We start from the raw sequence: 23,763 nt of genomic DNA, 5'->3' as shown, positions 1-23,763 counted from the left end.
TTATTATTATTTTTATTGTACAAGATGTATATAGCACCAACAGTTTGCTCAGTGCTTGACATAATAAAGGGGGACATTACAGTTACAAGGTCTCAACAAAAACAATTACTCAGCATTGAGATACCCAAACATAGTTCCTACGTGCAAGCACATTTGTGAGGCACTTGTCAATTATAAAAAAAAAACATTTTCAAAGCATATACACTGAGTGTTTGGATCACAAGTGTAGCATTAATGGATATATTGCTGTATGTGAACCTTAAAGGAATGCATATGCCTTTATGTAAACCTTAAAGTAATGCATATACAATAAACACTTCTGATTTCTTTTTTGTGTGTGTTCTATAGGGCAGAATAAGAGAAAAAACACTTCTGATTTCTGTATTTCTAGAGGACTTATAGTTTTGTAGTTGGTGTAATGTGTTGCTACAATGCAGAATTACAATGAAGATTGGACAGAGCACTTGGACTTGGAGAAAGGGAGCATTTGGGTACTGTGTAAACAGCATAAAGTATAGAGCACGCAGGCTGCAGATTTCAACAATACGAGCAACAATAAGTTGTTTCATAGTCCACTCGACAGTTGCCTTTCCCCCAATAGTAGATCCTCTCCTGATGGTACAATGTCTCCATTTCTGCTTCTGGTTAATCATCAGAGGAAATAGGGCCCAGTTGATTACAAGTTTTTTTTATGATACTGAAAGTGCCTGTTGTAACACATAAAAATGTCCATCTCATCACAACTGTTTCCTGTTCTCCAAAGAGCAGTGAATATACCCTTTCTTCAGTGTGCACCACATCAGTGGCGTAACAACCGGGGGTGCAGCAGGGGCGCGGGCCCCGGGCGAAAAGTGAAGGGGGGGCGCCGGCTAAATGCCGAAAGTGACATTTTCCTGCCGTTTTGCCGGCGCTGGGGGGGGGGCGAAAAAAAATTTCTGCCCCGGGCGCCCAGAACTCTGGTTACGCCACTGCACCACATCCATACGCCAACAAAGCTGTAGAGGGTAGGGTGGGCCCTGGCAAATCCTTCACTATCTATCACTAATCTGTATATGTCCTTACACTTTCCATAGACAGACAGATGATTTAGTGAGAATGATGGTCACAATGCATAAAAACATCTTCATTTGCAGTATTACGTCACATTTTGTGAGGAACAGAAGTGTTCTTACCCACCAAATTAATATCCTTTACATGGACCCCATCATCTTTGTAAGCAATCCTCGGGTACATTACTTTCATGTTCACCAGCATGTCATTATATATTGCTTCTGACCTGAAGAAGAGAGGTTCACTCTCAAAAGCTTGTCTTTTATATATTTTGTTAGTCCAATAAGAAAGGTATCATTGCACACTGCAATACTGTGTTTTTGTCTTTTTTGACATCTTGTCTACTGGACTAATACGGCTTACCCATTTATATTGCACTATATATATATATTAATGGTAAGTGCCCAACACAAAGCGTTATCAAACCTTAGGACTTATTTGACCTTTTCTGATGATATATGCAGTAAAGAGCCTAATATGGTTACTAACAAAGGCCCAGCCTAACTGCCTAAATTACAGCACTGAATACACTGAATCCCATGCATACCTGAGCTAGTACTTAAGTTATGGTCATATCTAAACAGATGATAACAGATAAAATCAAGTTTTGTGGTTGGCCCATAACTTGTAGCAATACCAAAGATAACAAGTGGCAAATATCATCTACTTTGCATGGGTACAAAAAGCATGACTATAGGATTGCATGATGTTTACAATTTAGATAAAACTTTGACATTAAAATATTAAATTTGTCCCTTCACATTTATAGTGGGGGTTTCATTAAAACAATGTGTCTTTCCCTGAAAGCGTACCTGCCTCCTGTTTGAGATGTTAAATTGCTAATTCTTGCTGAACTGCAATATGGACATATTCAACTCTAATTATTACCAAATTAACTTATTCTTGGATTTCTTGACAGCTAGAAGTACTTATGGCTTCGGTTACATTAGCATTTATCAGCTCAGCCTTCACTTTCTGAAAAGGTTGTGGTATATGAGTGGAATGCCATTAAAAAGACGATGGATCACTAATATTGCATAGAGAGTCATTCAAGATTTACATATATGTGTTTGACACACTAGGAATAATGAGAATTTCACTATTTATTCTATCATTAGTTATTCTTGATTCTGTGGAACACAGATAGACACTATAGATATTATGAACGAGCAAATCTGTTGGTAAGTGATGCGATAATCCTCTTTTTCTTCCACTAGCGTATAAAGGTTCATTTAAAAAAGAATTACTGAATAGGTAGCTTGGTGTGGAAAGGAAAACATACATATAGTATTGTGTTATTTAATAAGTCCTGTTTACATTGTCAAGGGCACATTTATCATGGTGGGAATTAGCAACTTACACAACTGTTCAAACTGATTTGATCGTCCTCTGTTTTTCACCTCTTTAACAATGTGTAAGACCTTTAATTATTGCATGTGTTATGTGAGAAATCAGTTAGCCAGGTTAGATCCAGCAAAAGTCTATTATTTCCCAAGGAGAGGTGCTGGAGCCTTGAAAACAAAACTTTATATTTATATTATTTTATACCTCAGAAATACTGTGTAGATTTTCCATATTTTAAGGTACAATAATTCTGCTATTAATAGCTGTTTTTATGCCATTCTTCCATGTGAACTCGATTTTAGCCTGTAGTGGAAGATTCTACTGCTTATGTTAAGAGGGGCCTCTCTGAGATACCATGGAGAACAAAAGTAGCCACCCTCCAGAAGAAAGGACAGTGTCCACACCAATTCAGAGATGATTTAAGGTTTCTACAGCCGAATGATACATAAATAAGGTATATTTTTGTCATTAGTTAAGGTACTTGAATGCATATTTAAGATTTAAATCTTGAGTTTAGTGTCACTTTAAAGTGACATTCAAGTCTAACTTTTTTTCCTCCCCCTCCCCACTGCTGGTATAAGGACTTACCTTAAATTATGCCTCTTGATCCAATCATCTTCTTTCCAGTAGTTTTCAGAAATCCCTCTACAGGAAAGTTTTAATATTTTTTGGTGCCTTTTTTAAAGTTTTTGCATATATATACTGCTTGCTAGCAGTAGGTATATGCAAAGAAACTCAGAGGGTTTAATTATCCTTTAAGCAAGCAAAAACAGAAAACGTATATTGAAGTAGAAAGAGTATTAATATACTAATATATTAATATCGGTATCTCCACACTGCAAGGCAACAGGACTAACTATGGCAGCATTGGGTTACCTCAACCTTGCTGAGGCAGATACTGGGGAATAGACAGACCAATTGGGATAAATTTGTATATATCTGTTATCTGATAACCAGATATTGAACCAAGCTTATTAGTTTGCTACTTTCTACTTCCTGTAGCATGCAAAAATGATTATGTACACCCTTGCCATACATGAACATCCATATGTAAAAAAGGAATGCATACATTATGTGAACTTTGCTTGCATCTCCCAAGGTCTCAGCAGCTTTTTGTTTCAAGTGTTAAACCTTTTTGAAATCATACCACTGCCATTTTAATGGCATTGGTGGCCCACTCTAATGAATCCATATAAGCCTCTTTTTTTCTGTCTATCTGCTTCTGCTGATTGCGTTGAGCTCATTTTACTTGGAAGACACTATCTGCACAGGCAAATGCTCATGTGAAAATCGGAACTGATAATTTTTTTTAGAGGGCTCAACATACAGAGAAGGCTTCCAGGATGAGATTTCCTGCACTTTATGATAAAAAAAATTAAGCTGTTATGTTTAAAAAGCAGTATTCCAGCAAGCAAAGAATACAATCCGTCAAAAGCATCAATAAAATGTGCCTTTTTCATATGCAAATTCAGATTTAGAAAGAAAGCATTGTTTTTTTCAACAAGAGATAATATTCAGGGAAAAAAAAGGTTAGCGGAATTTCTATAACTTATCTTCATCAGGGAAAAATTTGGAGTTTACTGTTGCTCTTTCATTAAAAAGGGCTTTTCATCTAGAATCATCTAAGAAGACAAACTTTGCATTTTAATTAGAGATAGTTAACCCCTGCTGTCCTGAAAGAGTTGGCAGTGTTGCTAAACAACGGCGGGCATATGCCTGGCCGAGACTAAAGGGGGTTAAATAATTGTAGCGCCATGAAGCCTAAATCAAAAAGAACCTTTTAATAAAGCCAACGAACATTTTAGCTTTTCCAATGATCATGCAAAGAACGATGATGAGAATAATCGTATTATTTTGTGCGTCACAGCATTGTCTTAAACTGCCTGACTCTCTGCTTAAAATGAAAGCGTATAATGTTAAACAGAACAAAAATAAATAAAAACTGCAGACAACAAAATAAATTGTAAGTGATGACTAGACGGTGGATGAAAGGAAAGTGGCAATTATTGTATATGCTTGGAAATTGATGAGTTTGTAAAAGATTTAACCATAAATTACAATAGAGGGGAAAAAACTTCTGTTTGATTTAAGCCAATACTAATAAAGTGGAATTTTATTGGTTTGCCTTGGAGTGAATCTTAGGTTTGTCTTGGTCAATCTCTTTAAATGTGGTCGCGTGGTCAAGTTTGCAGCATTAATATCTACCATGACTTGTGAATTTTTCCTAGGCTTTTATAATATCCATCTTTAAATGGAAAAGCAGAGACAAAATGCTCCCCATTAAGCTGCCCTATTCATTTTCCCCTATATGTGACTTGAATATACATCCATATATGTGTCCCAATATCAATATATTGTATGGGAAATTGTTATATTGAAGGGCAGAGATGCTGTTGGTGATGACAATAAAGAAAATCCTTTAATCATTTTTTTTTCAGAATGCAGCAGCAGCACCAAGGCCCAGCATCATCACAAACCAGCTGGGTAGAGAGGCAAACATTGAAGAAAAATAAGGTAAAATAAAATGATTTGATAGTCCTCTTTTATCTTGATTACTGCAGGAAAGCTGCATCTTATCGGTTTTACTGTTCAAAGCCCATTTCGTGTGCACCTTACTGAATAACTGGTGACAAATTGTTGAGTGCGTTTGTCGTTTGTTTTGCTTGTAAGCTTCGGCGCTAGGCATCGGGGCATTTTGACAAGTACAAGTACTTGTCAAAATGCCCTGTATCGGGCCCGATTCCGATGCTAGCATCGGTATCGGGACATCCCTAATATGAAGGTATACTATAATGTAAATATCAGAGTCATAGGAAACCGCAAAGCCAATAAATCTTATTAAAGATTCAGAGCTTGTTGTATATAATTGTCCATCCATGTACCGTACAGTATATATCTAGCTGACAAACATATGGAGGTACACCTGACTCTGAACCAAGAAACATTTATTGAGCCACAGGTAGTCAATAGCAGACAATGACAGTTGAGAATGATAACTAGCTGATGGGATGATAATAGTGATGAGAAGAAAAATAGACTTTCTGCAGTGGAATAATTGCATTGACAGCTAGTGCACAGAAACACAACAAAAGAGCACACTGGGACCCATGCCTGGCTTGCTCGGTCAGTGATTTAGCCACACATTGACTACAAGTAGCAGCTCACTATAAAATAGAGTGGCTGTATTTTCTCAACAGTAAATTTAGAGTCAAAGAGAGGGCTAAGTCAAGTAGAGATCTAGCTTTTAATACCACCTCATGAGGTGAAATTATTAATTACTGCCCCAGTAATGCATATTGCTACTTCCCTATTAAGATTGCACCAAATAAGGAAATATGCTACTTTTGTATTAAACTACTGATGTATAAAGATTGTATAAAGGATAAGAATTCCCAACCCATCACACCCTGTGACCCCTGAAACTGTGAAATCCTGTTGTAGCTACTCATGGGGCTGGTATCCGGCACTCAGCGGTGGAATGCAGGTGAGAAAAAAATCTGAAGAGTGAGAAATTGTGTTCTTGGTCTCTCCAGAGAAAGGGTGAATGAGAAGACACCATGTAGTAAGTGTTTAAGTCTCCCCTGACCAGGTGGGAGTTTGGCAGAATTGGCTGTGCTCCCCCCTGGGGTAATCAAGCCTGCCTCCTCTGTGGAGCTGGGGTGAGGAGGAAGATTAATTGGTCATTATAGTAGAGTAAGGGGCTTGGGAGACGGTGTACCTGTGAAAACTTTCATCATGATTTCCTAATGCTTGAACTTTGAAATGTTGTGGTTCACTCTGTGCAGAATAACAGTTTTAGTAAAAAGAACATTTGGAAGTTAACTACAGTTGTGTGCATATTGACCACTCCTTATGAACCATAGAAGAAAAGCTGGTGTGACAGTAATGCAAATACTTCAGTGGAGGAAGAGGATTGACACAGGCTACAGAGAGTTTGAGAGTGCAAAGTTGGTCAAAAACACTGGAGAACCAGCAAGGAGCAAGGAACTTAGGGCCTTTGTATTGGACATTCTGCCACTAGAGAAACGTTTTTTTCCTCTGCTGCATGGCCTTCTCCCCTGAACAACGGGTAACACATAGATAGAAAAAGTGTATTTGTTTGGGCACAAAATAATGTGACAGTAAATGCAATAATGAATCGGCCTTGCAGAACTGGGGGTCCATGTTTGACCCCAGGCCAGATCACTATCTGCAAGGAGTTTGCATGTTCTGTGGGTTTCCTCCAACACTGCAAAGACTTGATGGTAGGTATTGGCTCCTGTCTAAATTGGCCCTGTATGTGTGCATGTGTGATAGGGATCTTAGATTGTAAGCTCCTTGAGGGGAGGGACTGATGTGAAAGTGCACTATGCAAAGCACTGCGTAAATTGTCATCGCTATATAAATACCAGTAATAAATATATAAAAGTATACATGCAATACAGTTTTTAGTTTGGAGTTTGGAATATAGAATGCACAGCACAGTATAGTGTGGAGAAGTGTGCAGTAAGGAATAAACACAATAGTATACAAGGTGGAGCAGTTTGCAGTATAGTATGCAGCATAGTGTACATAATGGAGCAGTATGCAGTATATTATGTGCAGCACAGTGTGCATATTGGATTACACATTGTATAGAAGAGTGAAGGAATGGTGTGGAGTATATAATAATAAAACACAGTATAGAGAGTGCAGTGGTGTGAAATATTTAAGGTCACTTTGTCACTGTGTCGCCTTGAGGAAGGACCCTGCGAGGCTCCAAAATGATGGCTATTTTTATTAATTGATGTTATTTAGAATAAACAATATTTTCTTTGCATTTTGGAGTGCTGGTGACCTATCTCCACATCTCAGAGGTCTTGCACTGCGCCATCTGTGGCGGTCAATAGGAGCACCTATCTTATCAACACTGGTCACAATGCTGTATGGTGTGCGGGCACTTTCAACAATATATAACATACATTCACACACTATAAGACTTCCACATGTGCACATCAGTAACTTGCTGTATGAGGAAAATATCAAAGTAGTACATTTTCACTGCAACATGGAGAAAAACACACGCACACACAAGTGCAGTCTGACAGTTTTCCAGCTGGGGAGATATGGCGGCAGGTTGGAGCCGGCAGGTGGAGAAGCTGTGTTGCTTTTCTCCCATCGGGGGATAGAATAGCAGCTGGGACAACAACAATAGAAAACAAATAGCGCATGTAAATATATTTTCTTTTATTTTACTTGACAGCTCACATGTAGAATTGAATATATGATAAACTGAGGCACTGAAGCTAAACCAACCCTGTCACTATCGCCAGAAAGTCAGAAGACAATGCATGGAATAGAATACTTTGCTTGCGTTAGAACTTTGGAAAAGAGAACACAACACATTTGTTTACTTTTGTCTGTATTGGCCAACTAATAATGTTAAGCCAACAGTAAATTATGTTTTTTGTTTTTTATTTGAAAGGGTACATTAGTTTAGTTAGTTGAAAATGTAACCTTGAGATGCTTTTAAAGTAAACAGCCTACCTGTTAATAGGACATTTCTTAATCTGGTGATCCTGGAGTGTATCTGCTTGTGATGCTGGAACACACGCTGACAAAAAAATGCCAGTTATCATACTTTAAATCAGATTTTAAAAGCTTTGGAATCTGAAGCTACTTTGTCGCCATGATTAAAGTGCCAACAAAAGCTCCCTGTTAAGAAGAAAGCAATACTTACACTTCCTGTTGTCTACTCCACCAAATGTCTCCATTCAGGAGAAATTAAAGTATTTTCATAACTGACATGCCAGGAGTATTGATCTCCTGGTCCCCAGCTGCGCTCTGTGGTTCCTACTGCCAACTCCAACATTGCTACAGAGCACAGTATTGATTTAAGAGTTGGAGGGAGGAATCATTGAGTACTGCAGGACACCTAGAGTTCAACGCTCTTGGAGGTATCAGTTTCTAAAAACACTTTACCCATTTGGCTGTGAGCAGAATTCAGTGGCACATATGGCAGGAGGGTTAGGTATTTACTCTTTTCATAATAGTGAGATTTTTATTGGCACCATGTTATTGGTAACAGAGTTTGCTTAAATGTGAATAATGGAGAAAACACAGAAGGAAGCAGTTACACAGAAGTGCGTATAGATGCAGTGGAATATAGAGAACTCAGATTAAGGTAAACTTTTCTGACTTTAAGACAGCTGCATCATTTTCTATAAAGAATTAGTAGATCGCTGATTGCAGTTGGTACCTAAGTTGTAATTTAACCAACACTGTTTATGGGAGAGTGTCTAAAATAACAAAATGATTTGCTGATAGGGCACGTCTTTGAGATTTCAGTGCAGCTGAAGCTCTGTGTTGTCAGCTCACTACCGGAAATTACAAGCTTACTAGATTTCTGGCAGGATCAGCAAGTATTCTTTTCACTTATTGAACACTTAACAAAACAGATTTAATGGTATACTTAACAGACCAAAAGTGAACAAATAAGAGAAGTTAATTTTTAAGGGTTTAAAACACTTAAAATAATCCCAACATAATGCTATGACCATAATAATATGTACATGTTACCAGAGTCCAAAGAAGTCAAAATACTTTCCTAAATAAAACCTAAATCACATTAACATCATAGAACAGTGTTTACCTTTTGGAATTTGAGGGAGTTTTCCTAATATTAGCACCACTGGCATCATTATTCAAACTGTCCGTGGGAAGAATTGTCTCAGTCTGTTTATACCGTACAACCAGTCAAATTCTTCTCTTCATACTCCTATACTGCACATGGAGAAACTGGTTTGTTTGACAAACAGATGAATACAGAGCTAGCAAAGACAGAAGATGACCTAGATAGATAGATAGATAGATAGATAGATAGATAGATAGATAGATAGATAGATAAAGATAGATAGACTGGCAGGGGCAGCAAAAAGGCTGGAGGAGATCGGCAGCACGGAGATGCAAAGAAAAGGGTAACAAAGGGAAAAACAGTATTTGATATTTTAAACATGCAATTGTTTATGATATATAGTGCTTTATCAGGGGAAAACACTTAATTTCCCCATCCACAATATCCCCCCCCCGGCTATTGTATTCTCACAGCAGCCGCTCTCAGAATACCCAACTAGTGACTGTAGCTGATCGACAAAAGTATTCAAAAAATAAACTTTTGTGGAATAGATTGTTGCCGATGTGGCCACACAATACTCAAATTTGGAGTCAGCAGGACTCAGCCAAACATTTGAACATGGCCAGCTTAAATGTCATCCATGTAGGCTTTATATCTATTCTAATTAGCATTTAATCAGCATTCAATGACACCCTCAAATCAGTTTTGACTCTACACTATCACCCTGCAATGTAATTCGTATTAAAACACCTCAGTGTTCTTGCTAGGCTTTTCAGATCTTATCAGCCTGAATTTCAATCGCACATGTTGTTCTGATTACAAAGGTAACAGTTAAATAAAAGTTTTGTAAGCATTGTGCATAAAACTCGAATAGGCGATCTCTGGTTTGTACAAGTGAAATTACAAAATGTCACACAATAACTTTTTCCGGTGACTGATTTCATTTAAGCCCGCGTGATGATCATACTGTATATGAAATGACAGCTCCATAGGAAACACGAGGGCTTGCTGACTATGATTTTAAAAAGAAAGAAAAAAAAGATTGCTTTCCGTCTGCTGTCTGTATGTCCTAAAAGGACAGCTCCTTGAGAGAATGCATCTCCGGAGTCAAGGGCAAAGAGGGACAGAGGTCCACAGCGAGCGGGTGCTTGTCCCCATCCACAGCCCAGAGGGAGCAGAGGAGACTGAGAAAGCACAGACAGGAGCCATTAGAGTGCGGCTTGAGATTGACATTGACCCAGCTCTCCCATTCCTCATTGTCCCACCATCTGCACAACTGTGAACTTTGCCTCTAAAACTTCTTCTCAATTAACATGTCCAGCTGGGAAAGAATTGCGTCATATTTCTGAAACCAGTATGGCAAGCGGCCTGTCTCTTTAACCCTGCACAGTCTGAGGGAGCTACATTTAATGAATGGATTTTACATGTTAATTGTGTCTTAAATGTTATCTTACCGGTCCAAAATAATATGACGGGAATGTTTCCAAATACCAGAAACACCTAAGAATTAATTCTCTACACTGCCCATCACTCTTTACAAATTTACACATGCATAACGACAAGAAACCATACAGCATTGAGGCAGGAAACAGAATTTTAAAGAAAATGTAATACATTATATATTTAAAGAATGGCTGCCAATTGGCAACAGTCTACCAAGATGCACAAAGACAGTCGTATAAAATGAAAGACAAATACAGTACTTAGGCAGCCAGTAATATATCTTTTTTGCTGAATAACACATGGAGTCTGAGGAGTGGGCAATCTAAACTACATACTAAGATATCTCTATAGGTTGAATTGACTTGCGGATTAATTGAAATTGTGATTTCATTTTAATAAGCAATGTAACTTATTGCTTCAGCCTTGCCATTTGATTATGTCAGAGCAGAGGAAAAAACAGTCAGTTGCAGAGTCCTTGTTATATATTTTTTTTAATATGTGCCTATAAGTTGCAAGTGTGTGTGTTTTCCAATGGCTTATATTGCATTGTGTGCAACAGCTCTATTCAATATCTCTGACATTAAGCTTCAGTTTTGTTGATCATGTTTATAAAGCTAGGAATGTGACAATCACTGCACTTCACATTTACTGCCATTCACTGAAGGTTTACTGGAGACCATTTACTGCAGTCATAAAACACGCTAATTGGAAATAATTATCTGCACATTTACCTGATATAGCTACATTCACTGACATATGTTCTCCAGTAAAATATGGTCCTTGCTACTAGTCATTCTATTTCTAACCTGGTGAATGTGATATTCTCTGCCTATCCATTGTATATTACCATAAAAACCTTTACTTGGCAGACTTCAAAAATCTGTATTTGGAAGGTTGTTGAATGTGCACGTGGAAGTGGAGGTCCCCAGACTTAAATCCCGTATTATAATAAAAGCAGACATAACACAAGGAGAAATGCATACTCAGATAGTGAAAGGTGCAATGTTATAGAGAAACAATTCACAGTGTAATAAGAACACAGACTGTTGCCCATTTTAATGAAGTATTAAAGTGACTTTTGTTTTTACATGAATATATATTGCTAGCAAGCAGTAGATATATGCAAAAACACTACAAAAAATAAAAAAGTTAACAAATAAGTAATTACCTACCTGTGTCACCGCCGCTCGCTCCCGTCTGAAGATTCTCGAGTGGCCGTGCAGGATAATGGAGTGGACACATGCGCAGTAGAGATCTTCAGTGTGGAGTAGAGGAGAGACACAGTGGAGGTGAATGCATGCAGCCGTGAGCGTACACGTCAGACAGACACTGTGGGACACAGAAGACACAGCAGTCGGCGCTGGATCAGAGACCGCCACCAGCGCTGGAGGGACTCCTGAAAACTACTGGAAAGAAGAATATGATCGGATCAAGAGGCATCATTGAAGGTAAATCCTCAAAGCAGCATGGGGGGGTTGTGACTTAAATGTTACTTTAAGCATATTGAATCATACAGAGTCTAGTAATCAGAAGTATATAACAGTGTCTCTTACATTGCTGGCCAGCAAGTGCAAAAATCAGTCCTACAACTGGTGTCAGCCGGCCTAAAAATAAACCATAGTTACCAACATTTGAAAAGATTTAAGAGTGACTCCATGAAGGAATTAATTAAGAAAACTACTGTTCTCCCACTCCAGTTCTCTATGTTAGCATAAATGTCAAATGGACATATAACCATCATCAAAGGTGACCTCAAATAAACATTCCTTCTGGTGATAAGGAAGAGAGGGGTTGTGCCTGGCCAGGTCTGTTCAATTACTGATTGCACTGGGGAGCGTGGTCAAACTCTGGCACTTGTAGATACAATGCTATATTGGAGGGGTTTAATAGTGAATTCTCACCACATTCACTAAGCTAAGGGAAAAGTCCCTCGCAATGTGTATAGCCTATCTGCCTTTATCGAATCAACCCCCATGGTATCTCTTACACCCCTTTGGACTTTATTGCGATTTCCATGATTGTCATTATCATGCCAAGCTGAAAATGATTTTGCTTCTTGAGCATTTCTAAACTACTTCTATTCCTCACTGTTACTGTGTTGTTTCTATTGTGCACATATGCTGCGTGTCTACTTATCCATAACTACATATTATTCATATATTATTCATATCGCATGTTTAATCTCATCTGAGAATTTTCATCTTAAAGACCCAGTACTTTATGCATTTTTAGGGCTTGTTTCTGTTGCAGCTCTGCATCCTTTGATCACATTGTTATCGTTCCTTTTTGTGTTTTTCTTTTTTCTAACTGGTCTTTTTCTAACTCATAAGTAGATCCGTTCTTATTAGAGCACAGTCGCTCTGATAGCTCAGACAGCTCAACATGGCTATTTTACTTTTGTTTTCTAATGGTATACTCACCGTAGCACAGGTTTTACTAATACTTTATTATATGCTAGATTTACTTTATATTGCAAAAATCTTTAAAGTAGAACACCGTTGAAAAATTTTATTAACCCTTGCAGTGGGGCTACCCCTGTAGGGCTAAGTGCTTGTTTTTGCCTAGGGTAAAAAAAAAGTTATACTGACCTGATGCTTGGAACCGGCTCTTAAACTGGTCCCCGGAGCCACTCTCCCGCTCCGCTACAGCAGTCTAAAAGCTGGCCATACACCTATAGATTATCTGCAGATTTTCTATGGCCCGATGGAAAAAGTGCAACAGATTCCTCCATCTACGCTAAACTGTGTGGATGGAGGAATCTCCCATTGGGCCAAGCTTCAGTATCTTGCTAGTCAGCCACGCTGGCTGTCAAAATACCTGAGCAATGCCTGCATCCAATCAGATTGTTCAGGGATTTTGACAGCCAATGGTGCCGACTAGCAAGATACTGAAGCTTGGCCCAGTGGGAGATTCCTCCATCCACAGAATTTAGCGTAGATGGAGGAATCTGTTGCACTTTTTCCATCTGACCATAGAAAATCTGCAGATAATCTATATGTGGCCAGCTTTAGGATCCTTGAGTGATCACATCCAATACAATGTATAGGACATGAGGATGCTGAGGGACATACCATTGTTGCAGCCAAGGAGGAGACAGGCAGAAGGGAGTGCTGTCACAGCTGACTGGCTTGGAGATTCGGGTGAGTATAACTTTGTTATTTTTGAATTTAGGCAAAAATGAGCAGTTAACCCTTGCAGTGCTGGGGTAGCCCCACTGCAAAGGTTAATAACATTTTTAACTGGAGTTGTTCTTTAAGATACAAGTCTTACTTTGCCCAGGAAAGATTACTATTTCCCTAAATTAGCACATTATATTCTCAATACATGCGTGAATTTATGGTTTTGTTTGTGAAATGTCTGTAGAAGGTAGGAATGTCCCGATATTATTTTTTTTAAGACCAAGTAGAAGTACTTTTCCTCAGGTACTCGCCGATACCAATTACTGATACTTTGTGATATTTTTTATAAAACAATACAGACCAATGAATTTAGGGCAGTTTCTTTATAATTATGCTGAACTGTAAACCAATCCATGATTATTCATCCATGATTATTCAGCAATCAACCGACTATAGTGGACTACAAATCTCAGCAATCCATGATTATTCAGCAATAGAGAATGGCAACTAGCAATAGAGGACTACAGATCCCATGAATCCATGATTGTACAGGGCTGTGTGCGGTCTCACCAGGGCTGCTTTAGGGTCTCACCAGGTTATTGTTTGGGACTCACCAGGGCTGCATGCAGATCTCACCAGGGCTGTTTTAGGGTCTCACCAGGTTATTGTTTGGGACTCACCAGGGCTGCATGCAGATCTCACCAGGGCTGCATTTGGGTCTCATGAGAGGTGCATGCAGATCTCACCAGGGCTGCATATGGGTCTCATGAGGGCTGCATGCAGATCTCACCAGGCCTGTGTTTGGGCCCCGTGAGGGCTGCATGCAGATCTCACCAGGGCTGTGTTTGGGTCTCACCAGGACTACATGAGGTCTCACCAGTGCTGGTGCAGATCTCAACTGTGAGTGATGGCCCTGGAATTATTGCTCTCACTCCGCCATTCACAGTGATACCTAATATGTGCCACACACATTAGTAGTTTTTGAGGGTGTGCACCTACTTGCATTCTTGTGTATGCATGGGCAGGGGGCTTTTAAAAAATGTTTTTGCGTTTTGTAAAATGTATTATTATTAAACTTTTTTTTAAAACTTCATTTTGTTGCTATCACAAGAGGCTGGTACGCCTGCTATGTGATAGCATAGTGTAAGTGACAGGTTCTCTTTCTATAAGACCACTAATGCCACCTCTGTTGAAGATGGATTTCCTATTTCCTAGGTTCACTGAACATCCAGCAATCCAAACTTTGCTAGGTTTACTCATGCCCCAACATTGTTAGCCTGCAATATGTGTATCAAAAAACCTGTTTCTTTGTAAAGTTTGTAGTTGCCTGCAGTAATCACTGGTAGCCAGAGACCATGTGATTTAGGTTGCCTAGGCAGGGAGAAAATGTTTTTTATTCATGCAAAAGAATTAGTCATTTATTTTCTCAAAACTAAAACTGTTAATGCTGATACAGTATGTGTGCTATTGATTTATTTGGTGTGAATTTGAATGATATGTATAGTTTAAGAGTAAGCGTAGGAGTTATGGGAACACTAGAGCTCCTGTTTAGGGTAACATCAATTATTTGTCTATAGCACATAACGCTGACAGGAAAGCAGTTCATTATATTATTTTAATTAAAATGATAAAAGAGAGGAATACAGCTAGAAACAAACACAACCTGTTATCAGCCATTTAGACTGGTAAGAGTATAACATATGGGAAATCCACAGTAATAACAGTAAACACTTCAGCAGCAATTATTATTTCACAGTTGTCAAAATGAAGAACAATTGTTGCTTACAAAAAAAGGATACATACAGCCTCATTCACAAACAAAATATAGATTTTTTCATGTGAAAAAAAAAACACCTAATTCAAGAATTTTATTTATGATTAGCAGTTGCATACATTTCTCTACTATTGTTTGGGAAAATATTTCCATGAGAACTGGGCTATATGAACAAACTTTAATGTGCTGAAATGCCAGAATGCATGCAAAGTAAAGTGGTAATAGGAAGGAGTGTGTCCTTGCACAGTGACTGCTGCTGATGCACCCAGACAAGACCACTGTATTACCAACCCAATGAAGCACAAATTAATTACTCAGCTCTGCCTTCATAGAGCACCACAGTGTGAGAGCAGAAAGCTGCATGAGAAAAAAAGATAAAGATGTGAGACTTAATTTGGACCTTAAAGTGACATTAAAGTATAATTTGTTTCCCTCCCCCCAATGCTAGTGTAAGCACTTACCTTAAATGATGTCTCTTACTCCGATCTTATTCTTTCCTGTAGTTTTCAGATGTCCCTCCAGCACTGATGCGGGTCTCCAATCCAGCGCTGACTCCTCTGTGCTTGATGGCACTTCCTGTCCCACGGGGTCTGCATGCGGGTGCATGCTATCCATAGACTTACCTTGTGTCTCTCCTCGTCTCCCGGCCAAAAATCTTAATTGCGCATGCGCCCAATTAAGATTCTTTATGGCCGCCCGAGATTTTTCAGCTTTTCGGACGGGAGTGTGCGGCGAAGACACAGTTAAGTTTTAACCTCTTTTAAAACTTAAAAAAAAAAAAAGTTTTTGGATATATCTACTGCTCGCTAGCAGTAGATATATGCAGACAACCTGAGGGTTTAATAACCCTTTAAGTGTTAATACTTATATGAAATCAACTTACATTCATTACTTAAACAAACATATTTTAATTTCACTTACAATTTCTTGTTTTCTACTTCCTGGTTCTCTCTGGCAAAAGTGGTGTATTGTGCTCAAGTGTTACATCCTAGGAGAGTTACATCAGCAAAGCATTGCTGGGAAATCTCATCTGTAATCTCATGAGATCTCAGGGAAAGGCATTTTCGTCACGTGACATGATGTGTCCTAGTCACAAGTACAGAGTTCTAGGATGTAAAGGAAGATGGATTCATCTGCACTTAGTAAAATGACCACTGCGAGTAGAATTGGGAGGAAAAGAAAAATAAGGTTTACAAAGACTACAAAGCCGGCAATTATCTATATGTTTATGCTTGTAGATTGTCATTACTAAACATTTCTAAAGGTGTGTTTGTTGTTATTTTGAAGGTATGTGTAAAGTTCCTCTTTAAAACTAACATAGCTGCAGATAAATAAATAACTAATTACGCTGTATTTTTTTTTTTTTACATAATTTTGTGTCGGCTTCTTACATTTATATATCATTTATATTTTATTCCAACGTGAAGCATCTAGTACAGGAAGGAAAACACTTACTCACAATGTCCATTGCATAATATAATATCATAATATCATAAAATATAAAACAGTAACATAGCTGATGTTGAGAGAGGTGGGGAGTGTGTCCTGAAGCTGTCAGATAATGCCCGTCACTAGACATCTCCAGCCATCCTAAATCTGCAACAAGAAAAGTAATATAAAGCAATGATATCTTTGATCATTGTAAGAACAGAGAAACAATGGCACACTGTCCAGTGTGGTTATCATCAACAGATTTTCCATATACCGAGCAAAGAAATTACTCTGTATTCTCCAACCCTCGCCCCTGTACTGGGCTTCAAAAGCAATTTCAGCAGCAAAATAATGTGCTTTTCTTCAATTTTCAAGCCATTTGTACAAGGTTAGTGTTGTTTACCCACCTGGTACACTGATATTTACATACCCCTTTAAAGAAAAATTGGTAGGTATGATTTATGGAGTACAGTAAGAGCACAATTTTCCATGTACTGCACCTAATCTAAAAGGGCTGCAGCAAAGGTTACGCTGGCCAAACAAATACCAAGTCTGCTCTTCTCAATGAGCTCTGATATTCATTTTTTTTTTCAGTAAAGTAATGTCAGCAAAGCCCAAAGTTTTTTTTTTTTTTATGCAGATAAAGGTGGGCATTGGCGCAGCAGTTTTCATATGTAAAAGACTGCAGGGTCATTCCCCTTTGAAAATAAAGTCTGGGTTGCAGAGCAGTAATGAGGATTTACTGCGCAGACATATTCTGACTTTTAAAAATATATTCTTTTTGACAAAGGTGAACAGAAATCGTGATTCCTTCATTTTTAATTAAATAATTTTTTTTAAAGGTTACACAGATAAGAGTGGAAATTGTTTGAGGTGGTTGGTTGTGTTATGTATTAAGATTTCAGGTTAAACCTTTTCACATTTATTGACCATGTGTAATAAATGTGAGGTTTATATGGCATTTCACCGATGAACAAACTGCACAGTAAACTCTAGTGAGAAAATATGATGAATAAGTATTTACTTGGGTTGATTTACTAAAGGCCCATTCAGACCGGTGCGTTACGGTGACACATGGTAAAATCAAATGCAAATTACCACAGTTCTCTATAATGCACGAGCCACAACTCTGCATCATTCATTCAGAATCGCGCCCCAATGCACAACTACAGTGCTGGGCAATGTATCAGACATTTCTGGGTTAGGGTGCACTGTTAGCCAGTTCATTATGAATGGGCTGCCTTAACTTAGCACACTTTAAAAGAGAACTATAGCCAAAACTTTTTCTGGCTTCAGTTCTCTTTTGGATCACAGGAGCACATTTACTAATGTACTCCTGTGACCCAAACTCAGCAAATAGCAGGCTACTGCCCACTATATACTGACAATGCAAAGCCATGCTGCAGCCGGGAAAGATCCCGACACTATTGTTGGGATCCACCCAGCTGCCTAATTGACAGCTGACTCTATCTCTCTAGAGCAAGAGACAGTTGTGCTCGCCCCCTCCCCTGTCTGTCCCTCCAATGAGCACTGTAGGAAGCTGTGACTGACAGTCTCTGCAGGGAGAAGCCATGAGCTGTGCAATCAGTGCTTTGTGATCACTCAGTTCTCCATCTGTAGAGCCAGCATGTGATATCTGCAGTGTCACAGGTCAGCTCACACTATTGGGCAGAGTACACTTTAATGAGCAATAACATGTTGCAATAATGCACGTTAATGCAACACATAGGGGGTTATCCACAAAGCTGCTGTAGGCAGCCGAGTGAATAACATACCTGAAATGAAGTGAGCCGAACGCTGTTCGGCTATTCACTTCAGGCTTGTACGACTGATTTCAGCCGTATATCGGCTGAAATCATCCCTACATCAGGTGGCTTCGGGTCAGTTGAACATGCGCGGCATGTTCGGCCGACCCGAAGTGCAGAAGGAGTTCGACTCAGCCGATCCAACATCTCAGCCGACCGGCTGAGCCGAACCTCCGGCAGGCTACTCACTGCTGTTCGGACTATTCTCATAGATGCCGAACAGCAAATGCTTCCGCTCAACTGAGCCCAGGTGAAATTCGAAGCTGGCCGAACGGCTGGCCATTAGCTGGCTGACAGCCTACTTCTGACAGCTGGGAGGAGCCAGCCGTCATCTCACGGCTGGCTCCGGCCACTTGCAGAGAGATCAGCGTCCCTGGTTAACAGGTAACCAGGGACGCTGTTCTGTCATTAAACACAGAACCCAGCGGAGCCGCTGTGATATCACTGCGGCTCTGATGGGTTCTCAGTGGCTATTTTTGTTCCCCATAGTCCCTGTGTGTGTTTATAAAGTAGCCACCACTCCAGGCATTTTTAGAAATCAAATTGTTTACGCTATCTGCTTTGATTTGTTTATATTTTATTTCTGGACATTAATTGTCCGTTTTTTTACTACGGGCGGACGGCAAGAGGTTAATTGAAATCTTTTTTTCTGTTCAATGAAATTCAGGGTGTACAAAAAAAAATAATAATCGGATTCCTGGCCACGGTTTGCTTACGTACCAATGGAGTAAATGCATTAAGGGAGTTTTATTTCATTTTAATTTATTTTTTACATTTACAGTTGAATAATTAAGTGTATGTATAGCTAATATTTTTCTTTTTAGTTCTGGACAGAATAGGCAATGGCCCCTATTGTAAAGTCGCCGGGAGTCTGTTTAAACAGCCCCGATGCTGGCGACGTACACTGTACGTCGTCAGTCACGAAGGGGTTAAATCTCTTTACTTTATTTCCAATAGCTACAAAAGAAAGCCATTGAAAATTTCCGAAAAGTAAGGTAAAATTAGATAGCAGTCATTAGAACAGGTTTCCCGATTGGAAAATTTCTTATCACCTTATATTTGGTATGGAAAATTTAGGATTTTTTGCCCCAGTGACAATGGTCACAGAAATAAATAGAGGGAGTGAATCTCCACAGTTTGGAGAAAGGCAGCAGAGGGTTTAACAGTTATCTACACTATCTAAAACGAAAAAAGTTATTTCTAAAGAGATGCTTTAAAATTCTAATATAAAAATTATTTGTATAATTACATTTCCATTTCAGGTCTTTGAGTGGAGAGGAGCAGGGTTTTACTCCTTAATGTCAAGGCCACCCCTGGTGACTGGTGAGATTATATTCAAGGAGCAATTGCAGAGGTTCAGAAAACACAGATCCAGAGAATTGATGAAGCAGAAGCTCCTTGCACTGCAGGTCCTCAACCACAGGATGCACTCCAGCAAGGGGATCAATGAACAGTGCATTACAAACCTCACCAAATTTTACTCCAATTCTGATGCAACTAGAAGTTACAGGCAGCAGTGCCTTATATACTCCCAAATTGCATAAATATACAGGTATGAGGCCCAAGGCACACAAAGTGAACTGCTGTTTTTAACTCAAGGCAAAGGATACAATTGTACGTAAGCAGGCAGCATCCTTCACTTTTTCAGTTTAGGTCCACTTTGGGATATTCTGCTTTCCTTTTATTATTTGTGTGAAGATGCATAAATACTAGTTTAAACTGTAGACCAGAGTCAGGTCGGGAGTGAAAAGATCCACATGGACGTGAGTTGCAGTAAAATCAATTTAACCTGGAGCCTGATATTCTGAGGTTACTGGACTTGGAGGTACTTTGGTTCTCCAAATTTTAGCCCAGATAGGGTTTATGAACAGAAGACCTGAGACAGGATGAAGAAGGTACAAGACCCGGGTTAGCAAAAACAACCACATACAGTACATTACTAATCTTATATGCGCCAAAGCACCCTCTGAAATATTTGTTAATCCAGCACCTGTCTGATCCTATTTATTATTATCAGACGTTTATAGAATACTAGTATGAACCTTATAGTGAACCTGTGGAAAATTTTATTTTAGAGTTCACAACACAGGCATTGAAATCTTAGCTGTTTCCCTATTACTTACTATAACACTAGAGTCTTGGCAGGATGCCTGCCCTCTAATGTACACACACAGCAGGTGTCTCCAAACTGTTTTTAAACTTTAAAGGAGCCACAGCGGTCAGGGATCCCTTGTTTTAACACTCTATTACTGCTTGTTAAGAGTATGTAAATAGTTTATTGCCCTTAGCCTGGGCACAGGTGCACTTTAATCATTAGCGTCCAGAGCAATTTTTTTATTTTTACACACACATGTTAAAATCTGAATTTTTGGCTAGCAAACTGCCTTAAATCCCTAAACAATTATATATTTTATGAAAGCAGAGGACCTGTAGAAATAAAAAAATGCTAGTTGCAATTTTTTTATCCTGCAAAATATTTGCGTAAATATTTATCAAATCAATATTTTTAGGAAAGAATACAATACAATTCATTTTAGTGCATACAAACAAAATATAATGCCATTTTCTTGGGTTAAATATAAAAGATTTGGTTGTGCCAGGCAAATAGATACCAAAAATTGCACTATCCCTTGAAATGGCAAAAAAAGCAATACCCAAAATTGCCCATAGGCTATGCTTTAAAAGCTTTTATTGCTCATCAGTTTAGAGTTTACAGTGAGTGATGGTACTAAAATGATTGCTTTCACTCTAATGTTTATGGCAATATGTAACATGCGGCACAATCTTTATTTCACATGCAGGCGCAACCAATGTGGGTTTGCGTTTGTATGTGCCAAACGTGGGGTTGGGACTTTAAAGTGGTTTGTGTTTTTTAATTTGTTAAACTAAAGAATTGAGCTCAAACACCTCTGCACATAGAAATGTGCACAGCCATATGGGCAAGCATGCATGCTTATTACTCACATTGGTGTTGAACAGGCTATTTAAGCTAGGCCCTGTCAAAAAAAGGTCTTCAGCACATAGATACCTCTATGTTTTGCAATCCCTGCATTTTGACTCTCCTGATTCCTTGACCCATCTGCTGCTTCTAATTCTCTATTCAACTGTTGCTTTACTGACTATGGAATTTTTCAGAGACTATGGGGTCTATGCACTAAGCTGCCGACGGAAGCCGAGTGAATAACCGACCCAAAGTGAAGTGAGCCAAACGCTGTTCGGCTATTCACTTCAGGCTTGTACGGCTGATTTCAGCTGAAATCAGCCATACATCGGATGGCTTCGTGTGGCTTCGGGTCGGCCAAACATGCTCAGCATGTTCGGCCGACCCGAAGTGCAGAAGGAGTTTGACTCAGCCGATCCAACATCTAGATCGGCTGAGCTGAACCTCCGGCAGGCTACTCGCTGCTGTTCGGCCTATTCTCATAGATGCCGAACAGCAGTGAGTAATTAGCCGAAGGCAACAAAGCGGCATTCCGCTCGGCTATTCTGCCCGGTACCTCTGTGGTACCGAGCAGAATAGAAAAATAGTTAAAAAAGTAGAAAAAAAAATAGAAAACGATTGTGCGGAGCTAGCAGTGACAGCTAGCTCCGCCCAACTGTTTGCTATTGGTCGGGCGGTTCTGCTGCCGTAAAAAAAATAAAAAAAAACACCATAGGAATGCATAGCTAGATTCCTATTGGCTATTTCACTTTGCAATAGCCAATAGCAAACTAGCTATTGCACCGGCCCTCTGCTGCTGTCAATCACCAGAGGGGGACCTGATGGAGAACTGCAGGTCTCCCACTGCTGATTGACAGCAGCAGTGGGCGGGTGCAATAGCTAGTTTGCTATTGCAAAGTGAAATAGCTAATAGGAATCTAGCTATTAAATTGAAACATATATAAGTGAGTCACATATATGAGCCTTCAAACAAATGAGGCATAGAAAATATCTACACAAAGACAAAAAAGCAATATAGACAATAAAGTCTCAAGGAAAAAACAAAAGCAAACAATGGTGATTGTGCAAAAAAAAATTCCTCAGATGATTCGCAGCCAATCTGCATATAACTCTAAGGTAAGGATAATCACACAATGCAGGCAGACCTTCACCTCCACCCAGTGAGTGATGACAACAAGTGAGTGCTCACCTGGGGAGGTAGACCCACAGAGCTAGGTCAAATGCGCTTTTTCCCTTCTTAATGGGGGAGGGAAGCCCATGCACAGAAAAGGCGATAAGGTCTCCTCAACAGAAGGGCAACAGTGCAGTGTCAGATTCCTCGCATCACCTTTCAACATCTCGTGGAGTCATCTCGTGGCCCAATGAAGTACTGATGGGGTGGTCATAATAATCTGGTCAATCAGTGTATATATATATATCATACAAATACCATTATAAATATATGTTATTAATAAATATACAGGATTCCATGTAGGGTGCATATCTCTCTCTATGTGCTTCTTCAGGAGCTTATGGGCATATAGTCATGGCTCAAAAATAGCTCATAGATCATGGCTCAAGGAACAACATGGTTATCTCAACACACAGGCAGAGGTAATGATGCATCAGATCAACTGGGCGGGTGTCCGGGCACACTTGGCTACAACTTCCCCAATCCAGGTTACATATTGTTATACACTTGCAGCAAATTAGGAGACCATAGATTTTAGAGTTAGTTAGCCCCTTCAGAGGTAATTACAACCAGTGATCTTTCTTGGGGGACATCAATATTGATTGAAATGAAGCTGCCGGCCCTGACTTTCAGACCACTGTCTGCACCTTTCGTTCACTATGGACTATGGATATCCATCCTGTTTGTGGCATTACCGAATTATATAAATTTCTTTGACGACCACGCTCTTAAGCTTCCTGTGATTCCAATATCCGTCACTAGTACCACTCCATTGTCCCTATGCTCCCTGTCTTCCTATCCAGGGTTGTTTGGATTTCAGCTATAATCTCAGGCTCTCTATGCAGGTGTGTGATGTTCTCCCTTATGAAAAAATGTTACTTTACTTTGTGTTGTGTCAGCGGGACATTAAGGGGTCTATTCACGAAGCTGCCGAGGGCAGCCGAGTGAATGACCGATCTGAAGTGAAGTGAGCCGAACACTGTTCGGCTATTCACTTCAGGCTGGTACGGCTAATTTCAGCCGTACATCGGCTGAAATCAGCCGTACATCGGCTTGCTTTGTGTGGCTTCGGGTCGGCCGAACATGCTCAGCA

The sequence above is a fragment of the Nanorana parkeri genome, unplaced genomic scaffold (assembly GCF_000935625.1).
Source record: "Nanorana parkeri isolate BGI_ZX_2015 unplaced genomic scaffold, ASM93562v1 scaffold266, whole genome shotgun sequence".
Classification (NCBI taxonomy): domain Eukaryota; kingdom Metazoa; phylum Chordata; class Amphibia; order Anura; family Dicroglossidae; genus Nanorana; species Nanorana parkeri.
Note: the sequence above shows the minus strand (reverse complement) of the source record.